The following is a 10,986-nucleotide window of genomic DNA, read 5'->3' on the forward strand; positions in this document are numbered from 1 at the left end:
AAAAGAAAAAACCAATGATGTTAACAGAGCTTCTGTTGTCCTAACTAAACCCCCCAAAAACTCTAGAAAATGATGAGTGCTCATAATCTGAAAGGATGTACCTATAATTGCAAGGGGTTAACTGATCCAGTTAAAGCTAAGGCTATCCAGACTTGGATTAATGACTGTAAGCTCAGCTTTGATTTTATGTGTGTTAATGAAGTTAAGTGTACTGATTTTTTTCTCCAAACTAATTTGGCCAGAGTTAGTAAAAACTTTACTTGGCTTACTTCTACTCATCCTAATGGTAAAGGGGGACTGGCTCTTGGTATCAATGATTCCCTTTCTAAGGAGATGACACAGTATACTAGTAACCTGAGCTGGGTGAGTGCCCAAATTGGGGGCCCTTTCAATCTAACCCTCATTGCTGTGTATGCCCCCTGTGATGTTAATCTAAGAATGCAGGTGTGGTCTGAGCTGCTCCAAATCACAGGTAATGTCATTTTATTTGGGGATTTCAATATGGTGACTTCTCTTAGAGACAGATGGAAGAAGAAAGGGAAAATTCTTTGTGACAGGGAAAAAAATCTTTGGGAAAAGCTGGTCAATCACTTCAACCTTCAGGATGTGTCAGGTGAGTCTGGTTTCACTTGGGATAATGCTCAGAAAAAGGAGCATTTCAGGTTAGCCAGACTGGACAGGTACTATGTTTCTACTCCTATTCTTAATGACTTCTATAATATCCAGTGTAGAGCTGTTGGCTCCATTTGTGTCTCTGATCATAAACCAGTCCTTCTAGAGGCCAACAACCAGGTGAATCAAAAGAAAAGTGGTTGGTTTCATGCAGATGCTACTCTCTTTTCCTCAAAGGTTATCTCTAAACTTATTAAAGATCACTTTGACTCTGCTTTTGATCTGTATGTTTCTCCTGCTAAAGCCTGGATGCATGCTGTTAAGCTTACTCAGAAAACTTTGAGCATCTACAAGAGTAAGGCTACTCAGATACGTAAGAATAGGAGACAGACCATTTCTGACAGAATCCAGCAACTAGAAATGCATTGCAGTCCTACCTCCTCCCATATTGATGAGCTTAATGGTCTCAGGGATGTAATGAGGCAAGAAGAGATGAAAGAGCGCTTGTTTTTACTAGACAGGTCTGGGCAGGGAAATTTGATAAACCCAATAAACATATGTTTAATCTGCTTTAAAAAAAGAAAATTCAAGATCTTGTGCCTCCCTTGCAGGATTCAAGTGGGCAAATTCTCCACTCCCAGGAGGATAACCTTAACTTTGTTGCTAATTTTTATGCTAAAATTTTTTCTGAGATGCCCATCAGGTCAGAGGGGACCACTAATGCTAGAGCTAATATAGCTATGTGCAGGAAAAAGACTGTCACCCCTTTCATGAAGTCTCAGCTTGAAGCCCCTCTGACCGAAGATGAGGTGAAAGAAAGTATAGAGCACATGGCTAAAGGTAAAACTCTTGGGATGGATGGTTTGCCCAATGAATTCTTTCAGGCATATAAGGAATGGATTGCTCCCTATCTTTTGAAAGTTTGGTTTGAGACTCTCAGCTATGGTGCCCTCCCTATCTCTGTTAACATTGGGGTCATTAAGCTCATTCATAAAAGGGGGAGAAAGGACTTGCTTGATAACTGGAGACCCATTACCTGTCTTACCTCTACCTATAAGGTTTTTGCCCTAACCCTTGCTAGGAGGCTCAGCCCTTTAATGGATGATATCATTCTACAGGAGCAAAAAGGCCTTATTAAGGGCAGATATATCCTTGATGCCATTATCAACATTTGGGAAGGGTGTGAGTTTGCCCAAGACATTGGGCTTAATTTTCTTTTCTTCAAAATTGATTTTGATAAAGCATATGATAGAGTTGAATGGGACTTTGTTCTACAATCCTTGTCTGACATTGGCTTTGGGAAAAATTTTATTAAATATGTTCATGTGCTACTTGGTAATGCTAAAGCTATTGTCTCTCTTAATGGATCTCTTACAGAGCCTATCACTCTTAGGAGATCTATCAGGCAGGGCTGCCCCATTGCTCCTCTTTTGTTTGTTATTGTGGCTGATGCTTTAGGTTGGCTGGTAAAGGATTCTCTTGATAAAGGTGAGATCAAAGGTATTCCTGTCCCTGGTTTTAATCATGATCTATGTCTGCAACAGTTTGTTGATGACTCTAATTCCTTTATTGCCAATGATGACTTAAGTGTTAAAAAATTTTAGAACTGCCTTGACATCTTCTGTGAAGCCAGTGGTTCTATTATTAATCACTCCAAGACTGGAGTATGGGCCTCTAAAGGTAACATTCTTGACTCTATCTCTAATGCTGGTTGTACCCAAGTCCTCTCTGGGACCATTTTCAGGTTACTAGGGATTCCTATGGGTTTTGGCTGCTCCATCAAGAGTAGATGGTCCTGGGTTATGGAAAAAGTCAAAGCCAAGTTCAAGCATTGGAATGATTATAACTCTACCCTAGCCTCTAGACTCTTTGTTTTAAACCACTATATCCTTCCTACTGTCATATACTTCCTTGCTTGTTGTCCTGAGACACACCTTAGAGAGCTTGACAGGCTCACTGCTGACTTTCTTAGGGGTAACAGTGCCACCAATAATAAAATCCATAAGGTGGCATTAGAGAAGTGTACCCTGCCTAAAGATCAAGGAGGTCTTGGGCTTCTAGACATCAGAACCATAAGGTGGCATTAGAGAAGTGTACCCTGCCTAAAGATCAAGGAGGTCTTGGGCTTCTAGACATCAGAACCATGGCTGATAAACTGGCTTGTAAATGGATAGTTAGAAGTGTCTCCACCAAAGACTTTTGGACTTTTTTCATTCACAGAAACTGTGGGCGGTTTCATCATAGGAATCTTAAGGCCTGGGACAAATTTTCCCCCAATGAGATATTTATGTCCAATGCTCCATTTAAGGCTAAGGGTACTACTCTTGCTAACCAGTATTGGAATGCTTGGTTTAAGTATAAGAGTTTGGTGAGCTTAAAGGACAAGAAAGAGCTCCTCTACCTGCCCTATGATTCTATATGGTTCAGTAAATTTGTGCAGCCTATCTCTGATTCTCAGCTACGCAGAGGTCACAAGTTGTACAAACTTGGCTTTTGTAGTTGGAAGGACCTCTGGGTATCTAATCACTGGGCTGACCAGTATGACATCCTTAGCATTGCTACTGTCTCTCCTGCTTGTCTTAATCTTTTAATGGAAAGGTTAACACTTATGTCTTCCATCTTCCCTTTGTTGATCCCTACCCCTCCTCAGCCTATTACCCAATTGGTCTGCTGGAACAACAGTAGCCCTCTCCTGCCTGTCCCGAACCTGTGCAGAGATAACTCTAAACTTATCCTCTTGCTCAATGATAAGTGGAACCTTAAGTGGAGTACTAGCCAATGGAGCTATAGGTTTAAGTCTATTTGGGCCTTCTCCCCTTCTGTTAAGCATTCTTGCTTTCTCTGGCTCATCCTCCATAAGGGGATCTGGACAGGTGCTCGTGCTGCCAAGATTGGTAAAGGTAATGGTTTGTGCCCCCGGTGTAATGCTGACATTGAAGACATTCCCCACATGTTTTTTCATTGCAGGTACAATGCTAAGTTTCTAAACCTTCTGTATACCTGTTTTAAGAGTATTCACCCCAACCCATTTTCTCCTAAAGAGGTTCTTTTGGGTGAATGTATGCACCTTGATCCCCCATTGTGGCATATGATCAGATGTCTGTTCCTCCATGAAATCTCGAAAGAAAGAAATGATTGTCTTCTCTAATGGAGGGAGGAACCATATCTGGGCTTTAAAATCTCACATTTCTAAAGTTGCTGTGCAGGTTATGGGGGAGATGAAGGATGCAGTGGAAGATTTTCAAAAGACTTTCCAAGAAGTCAAGCTTGGAAGATGGCAGACTTGGAAGTCTAGGCTCATGAAGATCTACTCAAGAGATCGACTGTCAATGATTGATGGAATCCTTTCCTCATAGTACAAGAATCTTGTTATTTTGTTAGAAAGCCCTCAGATGTTCCTATGCAGGACTATGTAAGCAGTTGTGCCCCTCGCAGAGCCTTTATCTCTGCTGTAGAGCTGTAACTTTTCCTTTCTTCTAATTTAAATCAAAGTTTCTACCAAAAAAAAACTGGGGTTTAGTGTAAATCCAACTTTAAATTTTACAAATTACCTTTTGAAATTTGAGTTGAAGGTATGAATACTTTCAAATTTTCAAGGGCTCTAGTAGTAAAAAACTTTTAATTTTCAAATTTTTCTCTAGTAATAATTTTCCATATTTTAGATCATGGGTTTTCTACTTTTTCTAGAAATACTTTTTTTCGAGCACTGATCTACTATTTGCAAGCAATTTTGGCAGTGGTAGGTGATGAGCAAGGTATGGATGTGTCAACGTACATCCTTACTATATAAAATGGAACAAATGAACGCTTTTTAGCCCTACGCTCTCCATGCATAGAGATAGAGACGTACAATTGTAAAAGGAGATATCAAGGAGAGATCATGAAGAGGTGAAACGGGTAAACACAATCATGAGAGAAATTCTAAAGGAAGGAGAGGGGACACTTTAGCGGACCCCTAAATGCACTAAAAGTTGTCAACAACATTAAATATCACCTATGTGTAGGCATTACTCTAAGATAGAAATAGCACTTATTTTTCCCATCAAAAGTGCTAATTTAGGAATTCAATAGTAAGTTTGACAAAATACTCCAAAATGAACCCAACACAAAGCCTATTAGAGGAGGACATGCCTAAAAGCATGATAAAAAAGTTACAAATGGAAAAGGTTACTATTATTACTTTTTACAAGAAATCAAAGGCATATAATAATTGTTGTATTCTTCCTATATATAATTGAAAAATATCAATGAATTTTCGACTTTGCCTTTTCTTGAATAGTTATATTTTTAATACATGAATAGTCTTATCTTCACATGAAGTGGTGATTTAGTCTCCGTACATTTTTTTATAATCTTAAGGTTAAACATTGTGTTACTTTTAATAATCCTAAGGTTACACATTGTGCTACTTTTAATCTAGTTAACTAGTTGCCAAACAATAAAGCCTCTTAAACCCAAGATACCAAACCACTTATAATCCTATCTATATAAGAAAGTAAGAAAAAATGGCCATGTGAAAGTGGTCATTTTTTGATGCAATACACATTAAATTTTGATATAAATGAGTAGATGATACAATAAATATGAATGAATTTTGACTTTGTCTTTTCTTGAATAGTTATATTTTTAATACATGAATAGTCTTATCTTCACAATGAAGTGGAAACTTAGTCTCCATACATGTTTTAATAATTTTAAGGTTAAAACATTGTGCTACTTTTAATATGGGCCCTACCTATAGGGCTTAAGCTATTACAAAGAAACTTCACCTTTGGCTGTTGTCCTAGGTGTAGAACTACTCTAGAGGATGGGAGGCATGCCTTCTAGGAATGTCCAACTATTAGAGGGGTATGGGGTAGAATTCAGAAATGGATCTGAAACAACATAGAGGTCCATGGATTTTAGGGAGATTGGGTCCTAGGAAAACTAGCAGCTGAGAGAGCTGTAGATTTAGTATTTAACATTATTAGAAGCTTTGGAATTCTAGAAACAATATAGTTTCTCATCAGAAAGAGATTAGTATGGGGATAGATGTCCTAGAGCTAATGTATAAATATATTCGTATGTGTTGGTCAGTATATTATGTTAATAAATTGAATGATGCTGATGTGGTACAATTAATTCAAGCCCTATAGGATGGGATTAAATAATCTTCTCTCCAGATTGGCAGACTCTTATACATACTAGGTCATTCTAATTGTTGGTATCATGCACAGATATTCAGGGTGGGATGTGGGAGTAAAGTAGCCTAAGTTTGGGCCAAAGATAAGAAGATGGTACCTGAAGGAGAAGCAGCCTGTGTACACTTTTGTGGCTTTTATTGAGAACCCCCTAGGAAGCAGACTAGTTGTAAAGACTAGTTTGGGCCAAAGATAAGAAGATGGTACCTGAAGGAGAAGCAGCCTCTGTACACTTTTGTGGCTTTTATTGAGAACCCCCTAGGAAGCAGACTAGTTGTAAAGATCTGGTCAAGTGGAGAGGTCTTGGAGAAGCAATCTCCCAAGAGCTACACTTCTAAAGTCATGATGATTGCCTATTATGCAACTAGGATATCACATTTCTTAGGGATAATGTTCTTTTGTTTGGGAAGATGAAAGGTGGGACCTTATATGTAGATTACTTAATTGTAAATTGGAGGATCTTTGTATGGCTGAGGATCTTTACTGGCTTTAAAATTTGATGTATCTAAGAGAAGGGTTGTAGGATAACTTTTTGTAAAGGGTTGTCTTTGTTAATATGAATATATATAATTACTATTTCCAAAAAAAACCACCTTACATAAGTAGAATAAGTCTAAAATTTCAATGCATTTTCTATCCTTTTCAAGTCCAAGCATACTATCACTTCATAAATGCATAGTTTGCAAATAGCACCTTGTAGATATTTGATGTTTAATATACTACTTGCGCTTCAATTTGGAAAAGTACATTTTTCATTGCTTACTGGTTTTTGGAGAGTCATATGATCCCAAACAAGTAGATGTGGAAAGAGAGTCACACATCATTTTTCTCTTTACAATGTTAAAAATTATTAAGATATTCAACAAAGCACCCACCTTACATGATGTCACCTACAATGTAAGGTATAACACCATAAATCACATAAAATCATACATCATCATCATGTAATAAAAAAGACCAAAATAATCCACAATTTCAAGGTTTGGTAGCTCTTAAAATGTTGAGTGTTAAAAAAGAATTTTTGATTTTATTGAGTGTTAAAAAATGGCTTTTGATTTTTTCACCCAAGAAATTCAGTTCGCATAGTTATGCAAGATTGTAATACATATCTTGTTACATTATAAATTCATGGTCTACCAAAATTTCCTCTCTAGTATTCATATTGGATGAAGGTTTGGATAAAGCTTTTAAAATGTTGAGTGTTAATGTTTTTTTGATTTTGTAGGGCATTATTGAAAAACATTGTTTTATGAGCCCACATAATTATGCAAGATTGCAAATACATAGCTTGTTACATTATAAATTCATAATCTACCAAAATTTCATCTCTAATCTTGATATTACCTGAATACTATAGCTAAATTCTTCTTGGCTCATTTCATGTGTGGGTCGTTCATACCTTGGAGGGCTAGGTGAATAAACAAAGCACACATTGGTTCAATCTTTATAATGTTTAGAGTAACTATAGCTTGCAATATGTCCATCTAACACATCCCCAAGGGATATACTTCTTGTACAAAGGGGACGTCATATGCGTGCATGAGACTCATCAAAACCCCCTATTTAAGTTTCTCTTAAAAATAAACTATACCTCTTTTTAAGCTTATGAGTCCCACTTATAAAACTAATGTACCCCCAATTTAAGGTGTGATACATGTGGCAAGCTGCAACCCATTTTAGTAGCACATATGTACATTAGAAATGCATATTCTACTTAAGCAAAAAGGCTTATATGTATTCTCCTAAAATTGCATGTATGGGTGGTCAGCTTAGAAATTATTCCCTTGCTTCCATTCTCCCCCTCTGCAAAGTCCCCCTCCGTGAAACCCCCTAGACCCCTAACTTATAAGCTTAAGTCCCACCTTCCTACTAAAACCCCCTCCCTTACACTCACGTGATGCCATAAGATATGGCTTGTGAATTGTTAAGAAATGTGGTGCCATGGAGCACAAGGAAGGTAGGGAGTGAGTCACATGAGCAAGAGAAGAACCATGCACATTAGAAAAAGGAATGGACTAAGGATCTAATGTCAAAGGTTGATTTTGTATGGTCATCTATAAAAGGTGAAGTCAAAGATAAAAAAGATAGCACATGGAAAGTGCAAGGGAGCACATGTAGTTTGAGCATTTAAGGATGCACACATCTTGTGAGAAGAGAGCTCCACGAGGGCCCTATAATGATGTATTTAGACTAACTCTATGGAATGATATTGTGTGATTTTCTTATGAGCATTGCCAATGTGTTGCTAATATCTTGACCATCTTCTTAATTATCTCATTAGTCCTTAAACATGAGTGTAATCACTTGCTAAGAGCCACCCTAGATCCATGCTTTCTAACATGGTATCAGAGCCTCGTTGGGCTAGCTCATTAGCAAGTAATTATTTTTTTATCAGTCTCACAAATTGGTGATTAAGTAGATGCTAGTAGTGCAGCAGCTCTGAGTAATCTTAGGGTGTTTACAAAACTAAGGGCCTACCCATGAAAAAGGTTGAGAGCTATGGGTAGGCACCTTTTTGATAAACAATTGATGGACGACAATACCCTGTACAGACCGCAGGCATACCCACGGAAAAGGCGTCTTGCAACAACTGAGAGTTGTGGGCAAGCTATTCCACCCGAAACTGGAACGGTGGTTGTTGGGCTCTAGTCAGCAAACACATCAACGTTGAGGGTGCATGGGCATAGTCACAGTCTGTAAAGAAATGTCAGACGAGTGGGTGATTATGCTGATCTGATTGGTTGGGTAAATTTTTTCGCTGGCTTCCACCCAAGTGTGTAAACACCCTTAATGTTCCACAACACAAATGTTGTGTGTGTGAAGCTCTCGATCATCACAACAGTATGTTTAGTAGCATAGCAAAGTGACACACCATCTGAGAAGAAAGTCGACTAATCACAAAGTACCAGACTGGCACGTCATGACAAATTTTTTGCAATAACAAAGAGAGTGGCGGCCACCATCATGAGGTCAACGCCACGCAGGTACCTGAGCCAAAGCAGAGGCTCACAAGCGTTATAGTTTGAGCAGCTATAGGTAGAGCTAGGGTCTAGGCCCCACCATAGCAATGCCATGGCTGCAGGAGGCCGACTATCGTGAGCAGCAGCATCAATTCCCCTTCTGAAGCCCTTAATCGAACTACAGACGCAGGTGAGCTCACAAGAATGGGGGGGTTTGATCAGATCTCAACCCGCCATAGTCCTAGCAGGGCTCACTGCTCTATAGTACATGAGAGGAGCTGCAGTCAACAAAAAGAAAAAGTAGCATCTCTCCAAGAAGTGCATAACAGCAACCAGGTGTCAACAATCGAGAGCCATAGTCTTCAAAGAACGACTACGAGCGGAAGCTACTCAGCAGTCATGAAGAAGACGAACATTTATGGAGCTCCCAACGAGAGGGCCGCTGCAGAGAAGAGACCCGGCCATCACATGAAAACGAAAAAGCTTGTTTTGAAAGCCTAAGGGTTATCCTTAGCCTCTCTAAGTTATGGTGTAAAAATGCTTTATCTAAGAGGTGTTCACATGCATTAAAAATCATAAAAATGGCCTTTAATGAGATCGTCATCTCATCATCTGCACCTTGGGCAACATGGGCTTCCACAACAACATTGGGCTTCACCAAGAACGACAACGACACCAAAATGGCTCGCCCCAATGACATTATCATGATTGACAAATTATTTTTATGTAACCATTATAATTGTTCCGCCAAATGGGGCAGGCATATGTTAGTGACCATAAGTCAAAAGTGGATGTAAAATGAAACCAAATCGGAGCATGCAAATGTGTATGAGAGTCAAAATATTTCTCTTAAGTAGAAAGCGTTAGTGGGCAAAGACCATTGAGCCACAAATAAAAGGACCAAGCTAGATAAAGCCTCTGAGTCCAAGGTAAAGAACAAGACCAAGCCAAGCTACATTAACAAACCTCACTACCCAAGCCAACATTGTAAAGGCCACTAAATGAGAAGACCATAAATCATTTAAAATCTTGTAACACTCGACCACCAGGGAGTAGCCAAAGTAGCACCGTGGGGGAGTGAAAATTAACCCAACCATCTCTAAAAGTAACCTCTGAGCTAGAGAGTAACCAAGCCAAAAGAGCCTCTCAGTTACCCAGCCAAGTTAAAAATGAGGGGGGTGATGTGACTGTTGTAACCTCGCATCCGTCCACCTTGCAATAGCCTAGAAATATGGCACCAAGGGGGGGTGTTGAGAAATGTGGTGCCATGGAGCACAAGGAAGGTAGGGAGTGAGTCACATGAGCAAGAAGATAACCATGCACATTAGAAAAAGGAATAGACTTAAGGGTCTAACGTCAAAGGCTTATTTGTATGGTCATTTGTAAAGGTGAAGTCAAAGGTAAAAAAGGTGGCACATGGAAAGTACAAGGGAGCACATGTGGTGTGAGCATTTATGGACACATGGTTGGCACTAGGGTGCACACATATTGTGAGATGAGAGCTCCATATGGACTATATAATGATGTGTTTGGATTAACTCTATGGAATGATATTGTGTGATTTTCTTATGAGCATTGCCATTGTGTTGCTAATATCTTAACCATGTTATTAATTATCTCATTAGTCCTTAAACATGAGTTTAATCACTTAGTATAAGCCACCCTAGATCCATGCTTTCTAACATGAATCTCCCGAGAAAACATCACTCATGATGAAAACCAATTCTTTATCGTTAGTTAGTAGAAGATCCTTAAGGAGAGTATTTTTGTGCCCTTGGTTACAATGTACATAATTGTTAGGCTAGTCTACATAGAGAAATTTTGGACAACTCTAATGTACCACTATAATATACCACTCTAATGTAGTAATGTTTTTCATGATTCCATATTTGTATGAATAAACAATCTAAGGTTACCTTCAAGATAGTTGATGTCATAATCTCTTACTCGATACCTAGTAGATTAAGTGTGAGTTTAGTGTGGGTGCAAGGAAAACATGACCAGGGTGGATCACATAGGTATGTGTAAGAATCAATGTGAAATGATGGCTGAATACATAAAGAAGAAAAAGAACATGCAGTACAACACTAAAATGGATCAAATCTCTCCCACTTGCATGACGTCTCACACTCTCAAGCAAATGTATTTATCTAATAAAATATAAGACAAGAGAATGTTGTTTCCTACAAATATAGAGACTTCTATCCTCATTTCATTCAATCATAGCTTGTTGT

At 38.7% G+C, this 10,986-nt stretch overlaps 1 long non-coding RNA gene across 1 annotated transcript; it reads left to right on the plus strand.

Moving 5' to 3' along the window:
• Positions 1–617: 617 nt before the first annotated feature.
• LOC147630965 (uncharacterized) lies at positions 618–4,059 on the plus strand. The gene is made up of 3 exons (XR_015267453.1): positions 618–680; positions 827–849; positions 3,819–4,059. It is a non-coding gene; the product is annotated as an uncharacterized LOC147630965 (long non-coding RNA).
• Positions 4,060–10,986: the final 6,927 nt, after the last annotated feature.

The sequence above is a fragment of the Cibotium barometz genome, chromosome 15 (genome assembly GCF_041138505.1).
Source record: "Cibotium barometz isolate CiBa-2024 chromosome 15, ASM4113850v1, whole genome shotgun sequence".
NCBI classification, from domain to species: Eukaryota; Viridiplantae; Streptophyta; class Polypodiopsida; order Cyatheales; family Cibotiaceae; genus Cibotium; species Cibotium barometz.